This window comes from Mercenaria mercenaria, chromosome 6 (assembly GCF_021730395.1).
Source record: "Mercenaria mercenaria strain notata chromosome 6, MADL_Memer_1, whole genome shotgun sequence".
NCBI lineage: Eukaryota > Metazoa > Mollusca > Bivalvia > Venerida > Veneridae > Mercenaria > Mercenaria mercenaria.
The window spans coordinates 28,896,717-28,919,779 of record NC_069366.1 but is presented as its reverse complement, the minus strand read 5'-3'; the positions used below and the strand labels follow the sequence as shown (position 1 = coordinate 28,919,779).

Below are 23,063 nucleotides of genomic sequence, written 5' to 3'. Positions count from 1 at the left end.
GTTGAAATGTACTGGTAACAAAATTGTTCCTTTTTTTCCCCTTGAAAGTAGGGAAGGGGTGTATGTATAATAGTGGGAGCATTTAATAGTGTGTAAGGGCCTTCATACTGCGTGACCTGACTTATTTTGGGTGCAGTAATTACTGTTGTGTATAAAGTTGCGCAATTGTGAAAACTGCTTATGGTGAATTAAATTACAGGTTTTTAACGAAAAACAGGAAATACGATAATAATAATAATAGCATATTCTATTTCATTTGGTTGACATTTATTGTAGGCGTTTTTAGAGTTTTTATAAACTTTAAGTTGAAAAGTAGAAACTTCATAGAAATGGATATTATCTCTCGGGTTAGTTCATAAAGTATTAATTTTACTCTTACAGTAATTTTGCGTCTTATTTCATTCATTTAAAAAAAAAATTATCAAAGATTTGCGTGACCGGTTCAGACCAGGTTTTATGGCTCATCAGAGTAATTAGAATAGCATATTAATCCCATACATGTGCAAGTTTTATGGACAGTTCATGAACTGTTCAAGAATACAAGTTCCTGAAATGTGCATGAACAGTCCATGAATGACAAATGGTTGCATTGTTCATTAAGAACAGTTCATGAACCTGCATACTTTATAAATAGGCAGTTATACTTTGTACATAAGATATATAAAAAGACTGTAGTGTTTCAAATAAAGTACAGATTATCTTGTAAAAATGCAATAATATTTCACAAATACACAAAAAAAAATCTTATTTATAAAATATTGCATTTTCATGAAATACAAGTCATAGAAATGAAATGATAATTTGTTTTTATGTAATGATAAATTGTTTTTATGCAATTATACTTTGTATTTTCAAAATAATATTTCATTTTTACAAGATAAAAAGAATGTAACATTTAAAATAAAAGTGCTATGTTCAAATATTACATCTTTTTATCAGCCAGCTTATTCAAGATCTCCATTTCACACAGCAAGTTACAGAATCTGTATAAAATTATGTTAAATAATTTTTACATACATAATCAGACATTTAGACATATTTAAATGTAAGGACATTTTACTGTTGTTCATTACCTGCAAATTCACTTCAATTTTATTTCACTTATATTTATTTTGTAAAAAATTCAAGAATTTTGTTGATTAAAATGCCTTGTTTACATGACCTCCCATGTAGCCAAAAAAAAAAGAAAAAAAGCTGAACAAATTGTTTTCAACACAAATTCAATACTAAACAATTGTGTTATGTATGTAAATAAATGAGAAGTTTTCCCTGGATTAAGTAATTGCCTTGCTTGTATGTTGCCTTAATTTGATTGAGTTTGGACTTATTTGATGGTTACTTGCATGTCTGTGTTATTTGTGGTAGTGGTGCGGGCGTTAATGTAATGAACATTTTATGTAAAATATCTGGGGATGTCATAATTTGCCATTAATTAATTGTAGGAAGTGAACTTTGCGAAGTAAGTAGGAACATTTTTTGTATGATATTCTATTTGGAAGAATGATTACTGATAAATTGAGTAAGTATTTAGTATTAGTATAGTTGGGATTGCTTATGTCCTCATAAACATATTAATTTTGTTCTTCTTATTTCAGTAAAGTTATTTTTTTTTTAGGAAATATAATCCAATATAAATCTTGTATTTTCATAGGATAATGTTATATACTATTGTCTGTAAATATTTACCTGGCAGTCGTGAGTATTCTATGTTTCCTTCAATAAATTTTTAGTGTCCCAACCTAAATAGTGATATTACTATTTATAAATCAGTTCTGAAATGACATCTTGACATGTAGGCAGATAGCTGTTTTGATTCAAATTTCTGGTTATAGGTTCGAGTCTTTTGTCCTGCCCTATCCTTTTTTTTTTCAACAGTAAAATTGACAGCTGGGAAAATCCATGTTTATCTTAACTTTTGATGGTTGATTTAATGAAAGCAATACCCTAATATTTATCATTCATTTGTATGTACCTTTTAAATGTATGTCGATCTTTACCTGTTGTAGAAAATTTCAACCAATGTTTTATTGTTTATCTTATGCATTTATTACTAGTAATATGTTGTTTGTTTGTTTGTTTGTTTGTTTTGGGTTTAACGCCATTTTTCAACAGTATAGTAATATGTTGTAATAAAGATGTGAAAAAACAGAAATAATGAATTTAATTGAAAATACAATTGGAACTTTTGAGTACATGTGTTCCCTGTTCACACTGTGAAACTTTTGATCCGAGTGCAAGTGTTCCCTGTTCAAACTATGGAACTTTTGACCCAAGTACAAGTGTCTTCCCAGTTCCCTCTATGGAACTTTTCATCCAAGTACAGGTATTCCCTGTTCAACCTATGAAATTTTTAGTACATGTGTTCCCTGTTCCCACAATGGAACTTTCGATCCAAGTAAATATGTTCCCGGTTCCCTCTATGAAACATTTGATGCAAGTTCAAGTGTTCCATGTTCACACTATGGAACTTTTGACCCAAGAACATATGTTCCCAGTTCCCACTATAGAACTCTTTACCCAGTTACATGTGTTCTCTGTCCACACTATGAAATTTTTGAGTACATTCTGTTCCCTGTTGCCACAAAGGCACAGTTGACCCAAGTACATGTTCCCTTTTCCCACTATAGAACTTTTGACCCAAGTACAAGTGTTCTGTATTTCTCTGTGGAACTTTTGACCCAAGTACAAGTGTTTACTGTTTGCCTTATGGACATTTGACTCAAGTACTAATGTTCCCAATTCCCACTCCTAGTCTGTGTGTTATCTTTTTCCACTATTGAACTTTTGAACGAATTGCATGTTTCCTGTTCCTTGTGCGTTCCCTGTTCAAACAGTGGAACTATTGACCCAAGAACATGACTGTGTTCTCTTTTCCCTCTATGGAACTTTTTACCCAAGTACACACTAGTACCACTATGGGACTTCAGACCAAAGTACAAGTGTTCCTGTTACCACTATGGGACTTTAGACCAAAATACAAGTGTTCCTCTTACCACTATGGGACTTTAGACCCAAGTACAAGTGTTCCCTGTTCTCACTATGGAATGTTTGGTCCTAGTACACGTGTTCCCTATTCACACTTTGGAATTTTTGACCCTAGTACAATTGTTCCCTGTTCCAAGTATTGAACTTTTGACCCAAGTGGAAGTGTTCCTATCCCACTATGGCATTTTTGCCCAAAGTACATGTATAAAGGTAATGATTGTCTTGGTAAACTTTTGGCCAAAGTACATGTGTAAAAATTTAGTGTTTTATGTCTCTTATTAAAAGTTTGACCCAAATACAAATGTTCTCTGTTCCAAATATGGAACTTTGACTGAAGTACATGTTCATGCATACCGTACTTAGTTTTCCAAGTTCCATATTTAATTTTTGACCAAAGTTATTGCTTAGAATGTAGGTGTTCCTTGTACCTGTTTTAAATTTTTTACCAAAATACATGCCTTAGAATTACATGTAGGTGTTTCATGTTCTTGATGGAACTTTTGACCAATGAACATGTTTAAGAATTACATGCTTCCTGTTTAAATACTAAAATATGACACTTTTGAACAGAGTTCATGTTTATGAATTAGATATTTCATACTCCTTATGGAACTTTTGACCAAAGTGCATGTTTTCAATTAGGTGGTGTTTTTTTTTTTGTTCCTATGACACTTTCGGCCAGAGTACATGCATAATAATTAGGTGTTCCATGAGAATTTTTAACCAAAGAACATTATCTACCAAGATTGTGCAGATTATTCTAATTTGTTAAAAAGCATAGCTGTCTGAGAGTTATAAATAGAAAAATTTACAAACACTGACTCCTGCTAAATTTTTACTGATATCCCTTTAAAACATCATTTAATTTAGTTTCATTTGTTTTTAATGGATTTTCCTCAATGGTTGCATATAGATCCATTGAAGTGTGTTCTCCACCTGTATTGCAAGTGGAGAAGTTGGCAGTTGTTATTTGCTTATTTAGAATGCATTAGAAGGGCTGTTAACCTGAAATACTGTTGAAAGCCAGTTTGTGCTCATTAATTCTACTATCAGCAATACCACAAAGTATGAATGATGGAGTGAATTATCTCTTTATTATCTATTATGTTTTCCCTGTCTTGTCACTGCTACAATGTTTACACCTTCAACACAATTATAAAATATATGTTGCAGAGTTTAATCAAAGTTACTCACATAGCAGACTCTAAGTAAGACTTTTTAAAGTACTTCTTTAGCTGATTCTTAACATTTGAATTTTATATTGAATATTTCAACATAATTGATGAAAAACTGACTTTTGCTGAAGAAACCCCTACTTTCATTAGAACCCTGTAGAATCTCACTGATAACTGGGTTCTGCAAAACACCTCAACAGGTATAGGGGACTACTGGCTCAAGCACCAGAGCTGACTTGAGAATTTCTTATGGTCCCGGCCGTTTCCTTATACAGTTGAAACTAGATAACTCGAACTTGCTTATCTAAAAAGTTTTGATATCTCGAAGACATTTTCAAGTCCCATACCGAAAACTTGTGCACAAAATATCATTTTAAGTTGAATTTCGGTTATCTTGCAGTAAAATGTTCCGTCCCTTGGAATTTTAGTTACTGGGTTTCAACTGTATTTTGTATGTTCAGATAGCTTGAAACTTTGGATAACTCTCAGCATTTTGTTTATCACTTTGCAACTTCTAGGGAATTGTTTTTTACTCCCATTAAAAAAAATCAAATAGAAGATATTACATAAGAGTCTTTTCATATTGAATTTGTTAAAGAAGTTGAATAAAATAATAAAATGAGAGGTTCTGCTGAGCATTTAATTATTCTATTAAACTTGTTTATTAAATTCCATGTGTAATTTTCTTTTTACCACATGAAGAAATATCAAAATTTCTTGTTTCTTTACCTATTATAGACCAAATCAGTTTGACCTTTTATATAAAAGTTGGTCATATTTTGAACATTAGAATAAGAGTTTTTATTTCTAAACTATTTTAAAAATGCCAAATCAAGAAAAAAAGACGACCGCATCAGGAATCGAACCAAGACGGCTGAGTAAAGAAGTTTTCCACTGTCGCTACCAATAGAGCTATGGAGGATTTAGTGCGTAAAATATGCGTATTTATAATCGAGGCAATTTACCTCGAGTAAGGCGTTACAAACGCTTTTCGATTTTCACCATAAAAATGAGTAAAAACAACTAATTCTTATGTGTTTCAGTAACATATAGTGTGTTAGTAATTTTAAAGTTTCAAAGCATTCATAAGAACTATAGCATTAATTTCCAGATATCTAACAAAAAATATTTTTTTTATCGAACTTTTGGTATAAGGCGTCGGGGGTGAGTGGTGTCGTTCAATAACTATGTGTGCGAGCTGTCTTAAAGCTTTCCACTGTCTCTGCGCATGCAATACTGTCTTCCAGTCTATTCCAATCCTGCACTGCCTTAATAAAGAAAGAATGTTGTATTGATCTTAATTTGTGTTGTTTACTTTGTAACAGTTTGAGTGGTTATAACAAATTTTTTCTGCAATGTTCGAACTGATGCTGTCACTTATGATTTTGAGACGTATTCGTCTTCTATTAAGTACGGGTGTAAGATAACTATTTTTGTCAATTGCCGGCACCATACCTATAATGATTTTGCAGATAAAAATTAATCTTGTCTGTTGTCTTCTTTTCTGCAGGCTATCCAGGTTGAGTCTTTGTAACATGTCAGTAACACACCCACCTTCTCTGGAGTGATAGTCTTTTGAACCTTGCCGCGTGGCGTTGAATTTTTTCTAGGGAGTTGATATCCTTACATAGTAGGGATCCCAGATAACTGACCCATACTCAAGTGTAGACCGAACAAGTGAAATATATGCAAGTTTCCTACAAATTAAAGTTTACCTCAAATGAATTAATGAGACATAACTCTATTATGATAATATACAATTGTCTAAGAATTTATGTGAATGAAGAATGAATGTTTTTGTAATAAATGTTATGTAAATAATTATTCGGTGATTTATTTTTCCTGACTTTCACAGACAGCAAAAATAGAAAACACATTTAACATTGTGCCACAATTTTCTATCTGATGTCAAAATGCATACAATATTTGACTGTTATTTCAGACATTATGCATATTAGATAAAATGTCAGCGGAAAGTAAATAATATTGAGGCAAAACAAATTATGATTAGGTTCTCAAGCATGTTTCAGTTTTATTTTTGTACTGGCTCGACAATGGTGACAAAGTGCTAGGGTGACCTAAGTTATCATGTAGAAATATTAAAGAAACTTGTGAAGCTGAATGTTTCAACTTGTTGTTTTACTGTTTAATGAAATACATTACAAAGAGAAAACATTTTCAGTATCAGTTCTTAACACCAGCTTAATACTGTGAAATCATTTTTATTCGCGTAGGACGAATTTTCGCGTATTTCGTGCTAGAACCGATGCGCGAATTTAAGACCCTGCTATTATTATTTTTTGATTATATTTTTTCATTACTTTATTTGAAAATGCGCGAATTTAAGCCCGCGCGAAACAGTCCTTTTTCACGTTTGCGCGAAATTTCATGTCAGCGAATTTAAATGATTTCGCAATAGATGCTGCTTAAATTACTTAAGAAATGATTCATAGCAAAAGAGTGTTTTAACACTATTATGCAGGATGGGCGGTTATACGTTGGGCATAATAATTTCACAAGGGCGCAGTATAAATTGTGTTAAAACACGGTTTTGCTATAAGTTATTTCGATTCTAATATGGCCATAATCTATAACTGTAGCGTTCTTTCTTGGTCGCAACAAAAACATTGACGTCACTGCATGTTAACGTGACGTCATTCTAGCGTAAGCGTGTTTTAACAGAGATAAGTATATTAGAATTTGTAATAATACCACAAGTAAATTAAGCAAACAGTACTAAAACAACCTGTGAAACAGATTATATGTCTTTGTGTTGTAATACATTATAACTATATAAAATTTCAGTAGATATATTTCAAGTAGATTTGTTTAGACCGATCTCTGACATGTTTTCTAATACTACATCTCCTTTGAATTATTTACAGTGTTTTATCACGTTTTCACTTCAGATGTTTCCTTTGCTTTTCGAAACCTCTTTCTCATTGACCCTACATTTATTGCAACTCAGTTATTGCCCATGAACCCTTTCAATGTTTTCCACTTTCCCATAGTTGCAGCAAATGTGAGTTTGATCCCCTGGTGGGGCATATGTTATGATTTGATAAAAGACATTATGTCTGAGATCATTCGTCCTCCACTTCTGACTCATGTGGGGAAGTTGGCAGTTACTTGTGGAGAACAGGTTTGTACTGTACAGAACACAGGAACACTGGCTAGGTAACTGCCCACTGTAACGAAACTGAAATACTGTTGAAAATTTTCATGTTAAACCCAAAACAAACAAACAAAAGAACTGAAATATGGTACTGCTATAGTTTAAAAACACTTTCCAGGAGTCCATTTTCTTCTGACTTCTGTTTGAGTTCTTAAAAAGATCGCGTATATATCCTCTACATGAATAATCTAGAAATTTCCTAACACATTTCTGTCAGGTTCTGAAACTTTCTGGTGAGCATAAATGACATGAGCTTTGTCACAGTCAACACAGTAAAAGTGCATGTGTTACAAATGTCTTGGCTGTCTGAGCTGATGGTGAAAATAGTATCTAGTGTCCTATATGCCGTTTCCAGACTGCAGATGACATGTACATGTACCCTTCCTATGTATTGGTGCCGTACACATCCTGGAAAAGCTTGTAGTGATCACCTTCACCTGCAGATTCCAGTACAACTCTTCAGTGTAAAACAAGAAGGTTGTTGTTTCAAGACAAGAAAAGAAACATAGGTTTTCCCAAATTGCAATTAACCTCTGAGACTGACATTTATTAAACTTGAACTGCTGTAAACATGCGATATTTTTATGATCACAACCAGATGAACATTATAAATGTCTTTTCGTTTAAAATCCAAATGGTTTAAGACGTGCTCAATAGACTTAAAATATAGCTACAAAAAGTGACCTTGGCTTTGACGCTGAAACTTGCATCTGTACATTGTCTTGCTTTACTGTGAACATAATATTATGTGTCAAGTTATTTCAAATTCCTTCATGATATACAGTATGAGGAAGATGTTATTCATTTTTGATATGAAGAACATATGATAAACAAAAACAGATAGATTTTGGCTTGAAAATCTTGAAACAAATATACAGTAACTGATGTCTTATTTTATATTTGAAATATTATATTACTTTTGCTTGAATTGGAGAAGCAGACTGTGGGAGCTTGATGCAACCTTTTTCACGAAAGTTGCAAAAATATCAACCAGCATAAATTTCAATGTCATTATAGTCTAGTAAGGATAAACAGACTTGGCTTTGACTATTAAGTTTTCTCCGATTCACGAATATTTCCACTCATGAAACATCTGGAACTGGCAATTCTCGAAAATTTTGACCCCCAAATATATTCACTTATACAGTTTTCAGTGTATACATTGTCAAAGTCTTTATGTCATGGTCTACCTACCCTGTTTTAGGTGCTAAATTTTCTGGGAACACTATTGAATAGTACTGTCCAAACTGAGTTACAGGAAAATCTGTTTCAAAACTTTGAAAACTTATTTTGCAGTCATACTGAATATAGATTTTGAAATTTTTGGAACAGTTTTCCAAGTGTTGTATAAATCAAGCCCATTCCAGGCAATGTTCAAGTGTGTCTGTAATTTTATTGTACACCACTAAATCATTCATAATCTTTTCTCTGTCTATATCATACTGTTCCTGTAGGGACTGTTTTTGGAAAGCATTCATAAGCACATCAGATGCAGTTGATGCAGACGTCTTTGGAATGTTTGAATGCTCTGGAAGAATGAGTTGCTAGAACTAGTAGACATTTCAGAGAACACATCATCTACATACAAAATTGAAAATCTACCAAAGGTAGAGACAACATTAATCCCTTTCATGTAAAAGTCTACAAAGTGAAAACTTGATGCCTTAGAAATACCAATCTTGGCAACAGACAAACAAAACTTATCAAGATGTATTCGGATGGACCTGAGTTTAATCCCTTGTCTAGACAATGAGGTTTGTCTTCTGGTGAGCAGCAGGAACAACATGTACACTGGTCCATTCAGCTGATGATCTATCATCATGTCATGACTTATCGTTTTAACAACTTGGATAATTTTGCTAATACTGGCATCATTTTTGTACCTCACTGTGATGGCATTGCCTAGGTCACTAGGTTCAAGGTCAATGTCATACATAGGGGTAACAGTCAAATAGCTTAGCTTTGTGTCCATTCGGTATCTTATTGAGCTGCTGGGATGATTTTTATAAAACTAGCATCAATCATTTGCCTCATCAACATGACATACAGAGTGCACAACCTAGATCACTAGGTCGAAGATCATGGTCACACTTGAAGGTCAAAATTCAAATAGCTTAACTTCATGTACACTGCTTATATATTGTCTGAACTGCTTTAAAGATTTTCACAAAACTAACATTAATCGTTTACCCCATCAAGACAACACATAAACCACAAGGCCCAGGTTACAGTCTCCAAGGTCAAGGTCCCATTTGGAGGTCAACTATCAAATAGCTTAAATTTGTGTCCTTTCCATGATTGTCTTCTAAACAACTAGAATGATTTCCATAAAGTTAGCATCAGTTTTTAACCTCACTCAGACAAGGTGCCCATTACACAGATCACTAAGTCTATGGCAAAGGTGACACTTGAAGGTCAAAGGTCCAGTACCTTTACTCCATGTCCACTCCATATTGTCTCCACCACTTGCAAGAATATTATAAAACCAGTGTTATTTTTACCTCGTCAAAATGACATGCAGAGCACAAGACCCAGGTAAAAAAAATCCAAGGTCCAAGGTCACCCTTAAAGTTCAGAGATCAAACAGCTTTAATTTTCGACCACTCCAGATCTTCCAGACGACATGCAGAGTTTACAACCTAGGTCATTAGGTTCAAGGTCAAAACACACTTAAAGGTCAGCCATAGGTCAGATAGCTTAAATTTGTGTTCCCTCCATGCTGGAAGGATTTTCATAAAACTAGCCTCAGTTGTTAAACTTTTCAAGACAACATGCAGTGTGCACAACCCAGGACACTTAGGTCACACTTAAGGCCATACCAAATTGATTCATAGTTCTTCGGAAAATTTTCCAAAAAAATGGGAGCGAGCGAGCGAAATTTTTTTTTCTCTCTCAATTTTGAATTTTTCAGAGGCGGGTAGCTTTTACATGGAGCGAGCGGGTATTATACATGAAGTTAACATTTCTTTAAGAATAACACAGAACTTAAACATTTAGTGTGACTAACACAGTAAATAGCTTTTCTATATGTTTTAAAGACTACATGAATGGTTTTGCAAATAAATTCTTGCTAAAACTCACTGAATCACTTTGTTTTTATTTTGTATTTATAATTATGTCTCGCCCAGGAGACATATTGTTTTTGCCCTGTCCGTCCATCCGTCCGTCCTTCCGTCCGTCCGTTCGTACGTCACACTTCATTTCCGAGCAATAACTGGAGAACCATTTGACCTAGAACCTTCAAACTTCATAGGGTTGTAGGGCTGCTGGAGTAGACGACCCCTATTGTTTTTGGGGTCACTCCGTCAAAGGTCAAGGTCACAGGGGCCTGAACATTGAAAACCATTTCCAATCAATAACTAGAGAACCACTTGACCCAGAATGTTGAAACTTCATAGGATGATTGGTCATGAAGAGTAGATGACCCCTATCGATTTTGGGGTCACTCCGTCAAAGGTCAAGGTCACAGGGGCCTGAACATTGAAAACCATTTCCGATCAATAACTAGAGAACCACTTGACCCAGAATGTTGAAACTTCATAGGATGATTGGTCATGAAGAGTAGATGACCCCTATTGATTTTGGGGTCACTTTGTCAAAGGTCAAGGTCACAGGGGCCTGAACATTGAAAACCATTTCCGATCAATAACTAGAGAACCACTTGACCCAGAATGTTGAAACTTCATAGGATGATTGGTCATGAAGAGTAGATGACCCCTATTGATTTTGGGGTCACTCTGTCAAAGGTCAAGGTCACAGGGGCCTGAACATTGAAAACCATTTCCGATCAATAACTAGAGAACCACCTGACCCAGAATGTTGAAACTTCATAGGATGATTGGTCATAAAGAGTAATTGACCCCTATTGATTTTGGGGTCACTCCATCAAAGGTCAAGGTCACAGGGGCCTGAACATGGAAAACCATTTCCGATCAATAACTAGAGAACCACTTGACCCAAAATGTTGAAACTTCATAGGATGATTGTACATGCAAAGTAGATGACCCCTATTGATTTTGGGTTCACTCCATTAAAGGTCAAGGTCACAGGGGCCTGAACATTGAAAACCATTTCCGGTCAATAACTTGAGAACCACTTGACCCAGAATGTTGAAACTTAATAGGATGATTGGTCATGCAGAGTAGATGACCCCTAACGATTATGGGGTCACTCTGTGAAAGGTCAAGGTCACAGGGGCCCGAACATTGAAAACCATTTCCGGTCAGTAACTTGAGAACCACTTGACCCAGAATGATGAAACTTCATAGGATGATTGGTCATGCAGAGTAGATGACCCCTAACGATTTTAGGGTCACTCTGTTAAGGTCAAGGCCACAGGGGCCTGAACATGGAAAACCATTTCCAATCAATAACTTGAGAACCTCTCGACCCAGAATGTTGAAACTTCATAGGATGATTGTTCATGCAGAGTAAATGACCCCTATTGTTTTTGGGGCCACTCCGTTAAAGGTCAAGGTCACAGGGGCCTGAACATTGATAACCAGTTCTGATCAATAACTTGAGAACCACTTGACCCAGAATGTTGAAACTTCATAGGATGATTGAACATGCAGAGTAGATGACCCCTATTGATTTTGGGGTCAGTCTGTTAAAGGTCAAGGTCACAGTGGCCTGTTCATGTAAAATCATTTTTTGGAAATAACTTGAGAACCACTTGACCTACAATGTTGAAACTTAATAGGATGATTGGACATGCAGAGTAGATGACCCCTATTTATTTTGAGGTCACTTGATCAAAGGTCAAGGTCACAGGAGCCTGAACAGTGACTGGAGAACCACTAGGCCCAGAGTGTTGAAATTTAGCGGGATGGCTGGACATGCCAAGTAGATGATCCCTATTGCAGCCAACCATCAGTGTCTCTTTGATTTTTGCTCCTGACCCCTATTGACTTCTTGCCTATAGGACTTTGCATTGAGGGAGACATGCACTTTTTTACAAAAGCATTTTCTAGTTACTAAGGGATTAGTGTCTTATTTTTAATTTTGATTGTTCTACATTAATCTGAAGGCGTGCCCATTTAACGGCAGAGGATGAGAAATATTTAAAACAAAACAGGCACCCAAGTGGAATAACGTATCTTCTGAAACCCAGTTAGATGGCTTCAACACATGAGCAACTTTGTGCCCCTAGTGAAACTCCAAACGGTAGAGGTGAGGGGAAAGTAATTAATCACTTGACCAGTGACACCAAACGGAGTTGGGCACACAATTAAATGCTTCGTCATTGCTGGAATCCCATTGGAATAATTTCTTAACAGATCAGGCTAGCTTAAGTTTTTGTGGTAGAGGTTCATTTCAGTCAAAAATGATAACAGACGGACAAAAAAATGATCCCAATATGGCCACTCTTAAAAGTGTTATTTGTTGTGCTTTGACTGACCAAGGTCTGTTTTTTCAGATTCTTTCTTTCAATCAATTCACAGCAAATTAATATACAAACAGTAAAAATTGGGGTTACATACAACAGAAATTATTTTTATATCTACACTACTTATATGAAAAGCTAAACATTTTTTTAAATTGAATATATGCATTTTGATAGAATATCTGACTGCAGTACTAAAGAAGATTCGTTCAAAACTTTTGGGCCCGAGACAATTAATGTGATGGATCTGAAATAAGTCGGGATCTGTGAACAAACTTCTTTTTTTAAGAAAGCACTGGCTTTGGCTCTAGATCTAAAATACTGAACTAAACAACTGATAACAAATGGTTTGAAAACTTTATCTGAACAATATTTCTATGTTTAATCAAAACATTTTTAATTGAATCCCCGTGCACGTCTTACAAGTCGGGCTTTGTTCTTTTCACTGTATTGAACAGTCGTAGAACGTGCCTACTTCATCACTTACCGGCAAATCGAAGGCCATATTGTGAGGCACTAGCACAGACACTCCAGATTTAAAACAAATGATGAACAACATCATAATTCCTGACTTTTTGAGTTTGAGTCATCAGCTACATGTATTACGTACGCATGAATTCCGATCAATATCACTTTGATGCATTTAAACAGTGATAAAACCTGTTTTGCCGTTATCATTCCAGACCGCGTAAGCAGAAAAAATTATTTTTTTTGGAGATTTTTATGTAGGTGCAGGCGGGTGAATTTTTTTTCTTTTTCTCGGGAATGAAATCATTGATGCGGTAGTTCCGACAAACGACAAATCAATTTGGTATGGCCTGAAGGTCAAGGTCATGATCACAACAGTTTACTCTCCCTGTATCAAAGCTTCAACTTGGAGTATCAAATGCCTTTAATGATAGCTTTAGTTTTAGATAAACCGATAATCTTTAAGGTTTTTTTTCACTGTCCAGGTTGAAAAAGAAAGAGATGCTTTATACATAAAATATAAATCTGACATTGAGAAATAAGAAACAATCAATAATTGTGGTGCTTTTTTCATTTCTTCTTTTCATTAAAAAAAAAGAATAAAGGTATTTCATTTTGGTTTTGCTGTTAGAAAATTTTCAGGCATTGCATCAAGAAATTCATTTCAGGCAAAGAATAATTACACACATTTCTTATTTTCATGGAAATTTAAGTCTTAGACTTCCACAAGAGAGCATCCTTATTTTCTTTTCTGAATTGCCATTTAGATCTAATTTATATGTTTTGGAATGCTGAAAAGTGAAGCAGGCATATTCTATAAGTTAATATAATAGACATTTTTAGAAAACTATTTTTGAACTGCCTTTTTTGTTGTTCATAGCAACAATATCTATGGGGGTGTTCTTTGTGAAGAAATCAGATCTATTCTTTATCAGGGTAAACTTGATACTGTTGACATGTTTTCTCTCACTTTACTGAATTACATATTTTTAGGGTCTTTAAGAATGGACTAACATGGCAATAAATAGCTTATTTACATCACAACTGTAGCAGAATGACTCAGAGAAATATTATATGTGTGTGTGTTTGTGTTCAGGTTTAACGTCTTTTTCAACAATTTTTCAGTCATATAAATGACAGTGTCTACTTGTAGCAGTGAGCACAATGCCCAACTTTATAGTGCTGCCTCACTGGAATATCACGCCGTAGACACATGGCATGATACCCCACCAAGTCACATTATACTGACACCGGGTTGACCGGTCCTAGCACTATCCCCTTAATGCTGAGCGCCAAGCGAGGAAGCTGCTAGTACCATTTATTTACGTCTTTGGTATGACACGGCCGGGGATCGAACCCACGACCTCCTGCACTCGAAGCGGACGCTCTACCACTAGGCTACCGAGGCGGTATAACTATTATATGTAATAATTTTGTCGATATACTGTAACCTTTCCATTTTCAGGTACTGTGTGCACTGGATGAACTATTGGCTGCTGGAAATGGAAGTGATCTGTATTAGCAAAATGGTAATAGAAAATAAGGAAAGGCATATATAAATGCAAATGAAATATTAACAGCTTGGAAACAACTTTGAAATAACTGGACCTCTTAGGATGGTTGCCTGCGGTCAGGAGAGGAACCCTGTTGTTTTGTTGCTCAGAAGGTCAAAGGTCATAGTGATCTTGGCTTGAAAACACTTTGACCCACACTGCTTTTAAAATTCTGTAGTCAGTAGATGACCCTTTTTTGGAATGGAGGTCTGCTGGTCACAGTTACCTGAAAATTGTATTGCATCAAAAACAAGAGAATGATTTGGCCTGTGATCAAAAGATGATCACTATTGTTTATGGTCAAAGATCAAGGTAACGGTGATCTTGAGTCTAAACATTGTTACTGATCAATACTCAAACATGCTTTTAGCATATTGCTAAAAAAACTTCATATCATAGCATTATTGGCTATTGTCAAAATTTTTGTGTCAGAGGTCAAGGTCACAATGACCTCATGACTGAAATTAGCTTCTGACGAATAATTGAGAATGTTTTGTCCTAGGACTGTAAAACTTCAAAGGATGATTGCATGTCAACTTATGTTTAAGGATTCAGTATTTAAAAGCTCAAGGAAAAGCTGGATAATTCTTCAGTATGATGGCCATCAAACTTTATAGAAGAATTTTCTATGGACAACAAATGACCCATATTATTTTTAGGGTCGGGAGGTCATAAGTCAAGGTCACAGTGATTGTGAGATTAAAATCTGTTAATCTATGGCCATCAAACTGTATAGCAAGGCTTGTCTCTGGTCATTACATGACACTTTTTTGGGTACAAGACTAAACTGGTGTCTCGTAAAAAGTAATGATATTTTTCTATTTCTGAATGAAGTAGCTTTCAACAATATTTATGGACAGTGCAATGGCTTTCAGTGATTGGACTATTTCATCATAAAAACTATTATGTTCATAAAATAAGTATGATATTATTATAATTGCTTGTAACAGCTTTCCTTCCCTAATTAATCAGTTTCTGGTATTATATTCAAGAGAGATATTCTGTTGTGATTGGATATAAAACAATTGGCTATTTTTTCTCTTTGAAACAAAGTTTTGTAATATTTAGTTATGTTTGTATCTGTAATTGGACATTTGGTCTCTTGTAGACTCTGGTGATGTTTCTAAGCTGCCAGTGCTGAATGGAATTAAAATGGTCTGATACTTGTAAGTATACAGTAGTTTTTATATTTTCTTGGATATGTCATTAAAATAGGTGTGTTTCCTCTAGTTTTCCACTAACCATATTACCTAGAATTTCTTATTCTTTATAGACAACATTGAACATAAGGTAAAAAGTATATCTTTCAAAAGGTTTCTTTTTCACACAATAGTTAGGAATAGTAGAGTAGAAATTATTTTCCTAAATATATGTACTGGGTGTAATTTGGGGGATATTTTTTGGATATCACATTTTGTATTTATGCAAGGTTGTGGACTGGTTCCCTGTGGTCAGAAATGACACCTGAAATGACAGAGATATAAAAACCTGTAAATATAAATTTGTTTCCTTATACAAATATATTGGACTTGTTTCATTGGCACCAATGTCAGTTTATATGAGCCGTGCCATGAGAAAACCAACATAGTGGCTTTGCGACAGATTCTCTAATTCCAATAGGCTTTGAAAGCGAACAGCATGGATCCTGACCAGACTGCGCGGATGCGCAGGCTGGTCTGGATCCATGCTGGTCGCAAAGCCACTATGTTGGTTTTCCCATGGCACGGCTCATATAGTGACAAATTGATTTCTAGCATGTTTCATTGCAATTAAGTCTCTGACTTTTCCGTACCAGTATTTTTGCTCCCATCACATTGAGTCGCTATCTTTGTTTAATCAAAAATGTAATCTCATGTGAAATACAGGAATTTTGATTTGGGTGTCTAGGTGTATTCATAGTCACCGCTGGTATCCGCTGTATGAGCGACTCCTTTAGAAGAAGTTGTTTTGGTTGAAGGATAGTGCAAGCTGTGGAAGCTCCAGAAGCTTCCCTGGTTCTCTAGCATGCCAGGTGTAAAGTACCCATACATCGTACTCTTATCTGAAGTTTAGTGTTTTAGTTGGGGGACTAAACTCATGAACCTTGGTTTTGAAATCTGGTGTGTAACCACTGCACAGCTGTGTCTCAAAATCTGGTGTGTAACCACTGCACAGCTGTGTCTCAAAGTCTGGTGTGTAACCACCAGACAGCTGTGTATCGAAGTCTGGTGTGTAACCACTGCACAGCTGTGTCTCAAAGTCTGGTGTGTAACCACTGCACAGCTGTGTCTCGAAGTCTGGTGTGTAACCATTGTTTGGTGTGTAACAACTGCATAGCTGTGTCTGGAAGTCTGGTGTGTAACCACTGCACAGCTGTGTCTCGAAGTCTGGTGAATTACTAAAGCACAGCTGTGTTTCGAAGTCTGGTGTGTAACCACTGCACAGCTGTGTTTCGAAGTCTGGTGTGTAACCACTGCACAGCTGTGTCTGCTGTCATCACTAGCCATATCTCTTGTGTTATCTGAGCAGTCGTTTCCATAATTGGTCATGTCCAAGCTCAGAGAGCCCTTTATCTAAATTTGGAAATCCTTTTTAGCTCACCTGTCACATAGTGACAAGGTGAGCTTTTGTGATCACGCAGCGTCCGGTGTCCGTTCGTGCGTTAGTCCGTCCGTCCGTAAACTTTTGCTTGTGACCACTCTAGAGGTCACATTTTTCATGGGAGCTTTATGAAAATTGGTCAGAATGTTCATCTTGATGATATCTAGGTCAAGTTCGAAACTGGGTCACGTGCCGTCAAAAACTAGGTCAGTAGGTCTAAAAATAGAAAAACCTTGTGACCTCTCTAGAGGCCATATATTTCACAAGATCTTCATGAAAATTGGTCAGAATGTTCACCTTGATGATATCTAGGTCAAGTTCGAAACTGGGTCACGTGCCATGAAAAACTAGGTCAGTAGGTCTAAAAATAGAAAAACCTTGTGACCTCTCTAGAGGCCATATATTTCACAAGATCTTCATGAAAATTGGTCAGAACGTTCACCTTGATGATATCTAGGTCAAGTTTGAAACTGGATCACGTGCCTTCAAAAACTAGGTCAGTAGGTCAAATAATAGAAAAACCTTGTGACCTCTCTAAAGGACATATTTTTCATGGGATCTGTATGAAAATTGGTCTGAATGTTCATCTTGATGATATCTAGGTCAAGTTCGAAACTGGGTCACATGCGGTCAAAAACTAGGTCAGTAGGTCTAAAAATAGAAAAACCTTATGACCTCTCTAGAGGCCATATATTTCATGAGATCTTCATGAAAATTGGTCAGAATGTTCACCTTGATGATATCTAGGTCAGGTTCGAAAGTGGGTCACGTGCCATCAAAAACTAGGTCAGTAGGTCAAATAATAGAAAAACCTTGTGACCTCTCCAGAGGCCATATTTTTCATGGGATCTGTATGAAAGTTGGTCTGAATGTTCATCTTGATGATATCTAGGTCAAGTTCGAAAGTGGGTCACGTGCCTTCAAAAACTAGGTCAGTAGGTCTTGAAATAGAAAAACCTTGTGACCTCTCTAAAGGCCATATTTTTCATGGGATCTGTATGAAAGTTGGTCTGAATGTTCATCTTGATGATATCTAGGTCAAGTTCGAAATAGGGTCATGTGCGGTCAAAAACTAGGTCAGTAGATTTAAAAATAGAAAAACCTTGTGGCCTCTCTAGAGGCCATACTTGTGAATGGGTCTCCATAAAAATTGGTCAGAATGTTCATCTTGATGATATCTAGGTCAAGTTCGAAAGAGGGTCACGTGCCATCAAAAAATAGGTCAGTAGGTCAAATAATGAAAAAACGTTGTGACCTCTCTAGAGGCCATATTTTTCATGGGATCTGTATGAAAGTTGGTCTGAATGTTTATCTTGATGATATATAAGTCAGATTTGAAACTGGGTCAACTGCGATCAAAAACTAGGTCAGTAGGTCTTGAAATAGAAAAACCTTGTGACCTCTCTAGAGGCCATACCCTTGAATGGATCTTCATGAAAATTGGTCAGAATGTTCAACTTGATGATATCTAGGTCAAGTTTGAAACTGGGTCATGTGCCTTAAAAAACTAGGTCAGTAGGTCAAATAATAAAAAAACCTTGTGACCTCTCTAGAGGCCATATTTTTCATGGGATCTGTATGAAAGTTGGTCTGAATATTCATCTTGATGATATCTAGATCAAGTTTGAAACTGGGTCAACTGCGGTCAAAAACTAGGTCAGTAGGTCTAAAATTAGAAAAATCTTTTGACCTCTCTAGAGGCCATATATTTCAATGGATCTTCATGAAAATTGATCTGAATGTTCACCTTGATGATATCTAGGTCATTTTCGAAACTGGGTCATGTGCGGTCAAAAACTAGGCCAGTAGGTATAAAAATAGAAAAACCTTGTGACCTCTCTAGAGGCCATATTTTTCATGAGATCTTCATGAAAATTAGTCAGAATGTTCACCTTGATGATATCTAGGTAAATTTCAAAACAGGGTCACGTACCTTCGAAAACTAGGTCAATAGGTCAAATAATAGAAAAACCTTGTGACCTCTCTAGAGACCATATTTTTCAATGGATCTTAATGAAAATTGGTCAGAATTTTTATCTCGATAATATCTAGGTCAAGTTCAGAACTGGGTCACATGAGCTCAAAAACTAGGTCACTATGTCAAATAATAGAAAAAACGACGTCATACTCAAAACTGGGTCATGTGGGAAGAGGTGAGCGATTCAGGACCATCATGGTCCTCTTGTTTATACCCCCACCAAACATGTTTGTGGGGGGGGGGGGCCTATATAGGAGACAGTTTGGCATCTCACGTCCCATCGCGTCGCATCCCGAAATCCATATGCCTGGAAGGATTTTAATTTAACTTCACATTATTATTCCTCAAGACCAGATGACGTGTTGAACACATCCCCTATGCCTGATGGTCAAAGGTCAAGGTCAAAGGTTAGATATTTGGTTTTTGCTCCATAACTTCTATGTGCCTGGAAGGATTTTATTACTAAATGTATTTAATTAAAACTTAAAATAGTTGTTCAACATCATCACCCATATCATATGACACAAGGGCCATAACTCTTGCACCAATATTTCATAAATTATGCCCCCTTTTTACATAGAATTTCAAGTTAAAGTTTTGATACACTCACTCTATCTCAGTTATTACTAAATGGATTTTATTCAAACTTAAAATAGATGTTCCACCTTATCACCCGCATCATGTGACACAAGGTGCATAACTCTGACACCAATTTTTCATGAATTACTTAGAATTTAAGGTAAATTTTGATGCATTTTCACTATATCTCAGTTATTATGAAATGCATTTGTTTCAAACTTGAAGTAGTTGTTCCACATCAACCCACATCATATGACCCAAGGTGCATAACTCTTGCACCAATATTTCCTGAATTTCTGAACAAACACATGGTTGCCGGACAATAACTCACGAAAGGCTTCACAGATTTAGATAAAGTTAGGTACACAGGTGTAACATCAGAAAAAACAGGTCAAGTTCGATTTAAATTGCACCTTCTTGTGGCCATGTCTTTCTTATTGTTGCCATTCTTCTGTGACAAGACGGTATTGTGGGGGTATTCGTCACTCCAGTGACAGTTCTAGTTTTATCTGTTTGTACCAAGATATGAAAGAACATTATAGCTATCAAATTAATTCTTAAGCAAAATATGCCTAACCATAATAATTGAGTAGTCTTAACTGCAGGCTTGTCTGTATTCAAGCCCATAAAAGACTGCATCTTATACCAGTGAAGTAATAATTAGTCGGCCTATCAGTGTCTATCACTGCAATTTAGAGAGCTAATTAAACAATAGTTTTAAAGCAAGGTAAACAAAAAACAGTTCTAAATTTGCCAATGCAAATTATAGCAGAGAAACTAATCAATGAAGTCTCATGACACCAGGTCATTTTGTACACTGAATAAACTATAGAAGTCAGTTCCAAGGCTTGTTTGTTCAGTATCTTTTCACCTCTTGAAATGCTTTTTGTAGAGAATATGTCAAGCTCTAATCACATCATTTTGGTGAGGCATCGATTTTGAAGCTAATTGCCTTCAGATTTAAGTTTATAATCCTGCGATTTTGAAACACAGTTTGATTTTGTTGCACATGAGACTTTTAGTTCAGTATGCAGCCAAATTTCTTTTTCAAAAGTTTCAATGAAAATCGTGTATTCTACTTTTGTGTCATTTTCATTTTGAAATTTGAGGGGATTTTGATATACACTCGATCGACAACGCTATTCTTTTACTTGTTACACTTTTGGAGATAATGTTGGTTAATATACATGACTGCTTTAAATTCCCAAGTCACTCTTTTCTCAATAAGTAAGGAAAAATAAACATTTGCAAGATTTTTAGTTCACAATTGTATAATGATTGTATCTTTGATCTAAGTAAGAAGTGGAAGAATTAGAAGGTCTAGTATTGTATTAAAGGGAATCATATTTCAAGCCCCTTTAATGTACTTCCTGCTTGATTCTGAGAGTCCCTTACTCATAATGTCAAATAACTGAATCAACTATTAGTACTGCAAAGAAAAAGACATTGAAGCTTAATAAAAAAATTTAGATTTATTTTATGCTTTAAGTAAGATGAATGTCCATGAAAATACAAGATAAATTAATGTGTTTTGTCTGACCATTCATACAAACATTAAATTTGAAATGTAAGAAAGTGGCAGACTGTATAAATTTGATATGATCTTTAAGCTGTTATAACATGTCTTTTATCTTGTTATTAGTTTAGAAATGTTTATGAAATTGTAATATTAAGCAGCTTTTCACATGAAACACTGGGACTGAATCAGGGTGGGCAGCCATCCTGACTTTTCAGTATCGTACACACAGAGAAAATGGCTCAATTCAGGTTCCAGTTTTTGCTTATAATTTCCTAATTACTTGACAGATTTTGATAACATTTAAAGCCTCAAAGACAGGAAAATGGGTGCTTTCCTTGACACAAAGTGTCTGCCAGAAATTCTTGACACTTTTCTCAAACATTTTGCCCTAATGTTGTTTTTTTTTTCTCTGGTCAAATGTGTAGGTAATGTACAAACTTGAAGTTGGCTTAAGTGTTTGAAAACATTATCGATTGTGTGGCTAACATTTAGTGTTGAGGAAAATGCTTGCTTTTGTGGCTTCAGTGCATTTTATTTTATTGAATTCCATCAAGCAACATGGCAGTTACAAAATGAATCTGAAAGTCACATGAGTTGTCTACCCTGTGAACACAGTAACTTAAAACTGCCCGAGAAAAGAAAGTCTTCTCAGAAATTGAGGTTAGTGCTAAGATTTGTTTAATTATGACAAGATGTGTGGCATAAAAATTAGTTTACAGTGGTAAAGTGAATATAATTAGCAACTGATCAAAGACTTTCCTATCAATTATTAATAGGAAGTTGTTTACGAGAATTGTCTGTGATATATCTAAACAAGCAAGGTCACAGAACACCGACAGCAGTTAACTGTAAGGTTAAAGACCTCTAATTTATTTCTCCTCATTTTATTATAATTTGTTTATTTCTTTTGATCAACAGTTTATTATTTCATCTGATTTCAAATTGATTTTTTGGCAATTACAGCAGTTTTGAAACTATTCATTCTCTTACATAAAGTCTACACCTGGAGTAGATTTCCTGGAGCTATATTTATTAGCTATTGTTTAACTTAAGCAGGTGGGAGTAGTTTATACTTTGAAAATGCAAGTTTGATGAAAAAAAATAAAATTGGAAGCAACAGTTCTGCAGTAGTTTAGAAATATTTATATCAGTAATGGAATAAATGATTGATTGATCACATTGACCAGTTTGAATGATGCAGATAAAATGTAAAAATAGTTTTCACTAGATTAAACAAAATACACAATAGTATAATTGTGTTTTAAATAGTGTCAGGTATATACTTAAGGTCCTCCACCTTTTTTATCAGTAATTCTAAGGCAATAACTTGGGGATTTAATGTCACTTTACAAAGTGAAAGATGACAGTGAACACAATTAAAAGAACCATATCTCTGTCACGAATATCAAATTATAAACTCTCTTTCAATGTAAATCAACATTGCATAATTTAAAACAATAACTTTGAATCCATTGAAAGGAATTCCATGTATTTTTTATACATGGATATATGAAAATGAACTTAATTGAAAGGCATAAGAATAAATAAAGAATTATCTCCAAGGTACTGTGAATATCAATCAAAGGTAAATAGTGATGATTATTTAGAACTATTCTGACCTTTTCAAACAATACTTTTGTTTGGGGTATAAATCACATTTAGTAA

The 23,063-nt window shown here is 35.2% G+C and overlaps 1 protein-coding gene across 2 annotated transcripts in view; it reads left to right on the top strand.

Annotated features, from left to right (window-relative positions):
* The first annotated feature begins 267 nt into the window (after positions 1-267).
* Positions 268-23,063, top strand: part of LOC123549315 (adenylate cyclase type 2-like) — a 200,322-nt gene continuing 177,526 nt past the window's right edge. For both annotated transcript variants that reach the window (XM_053545486.1, XM_053545483.1), the window contains exons 1-3: positions 268-347; positions 14,655-14,718; positions 15,851-15,908. The gene's annotated coding sequence lies outside the window, so the exon portion shown is untranslated. The remainder of the gene's footprint in view (positions 348-14,654; positions 14,719-15,850; positions 15,909-23,063) is intronic.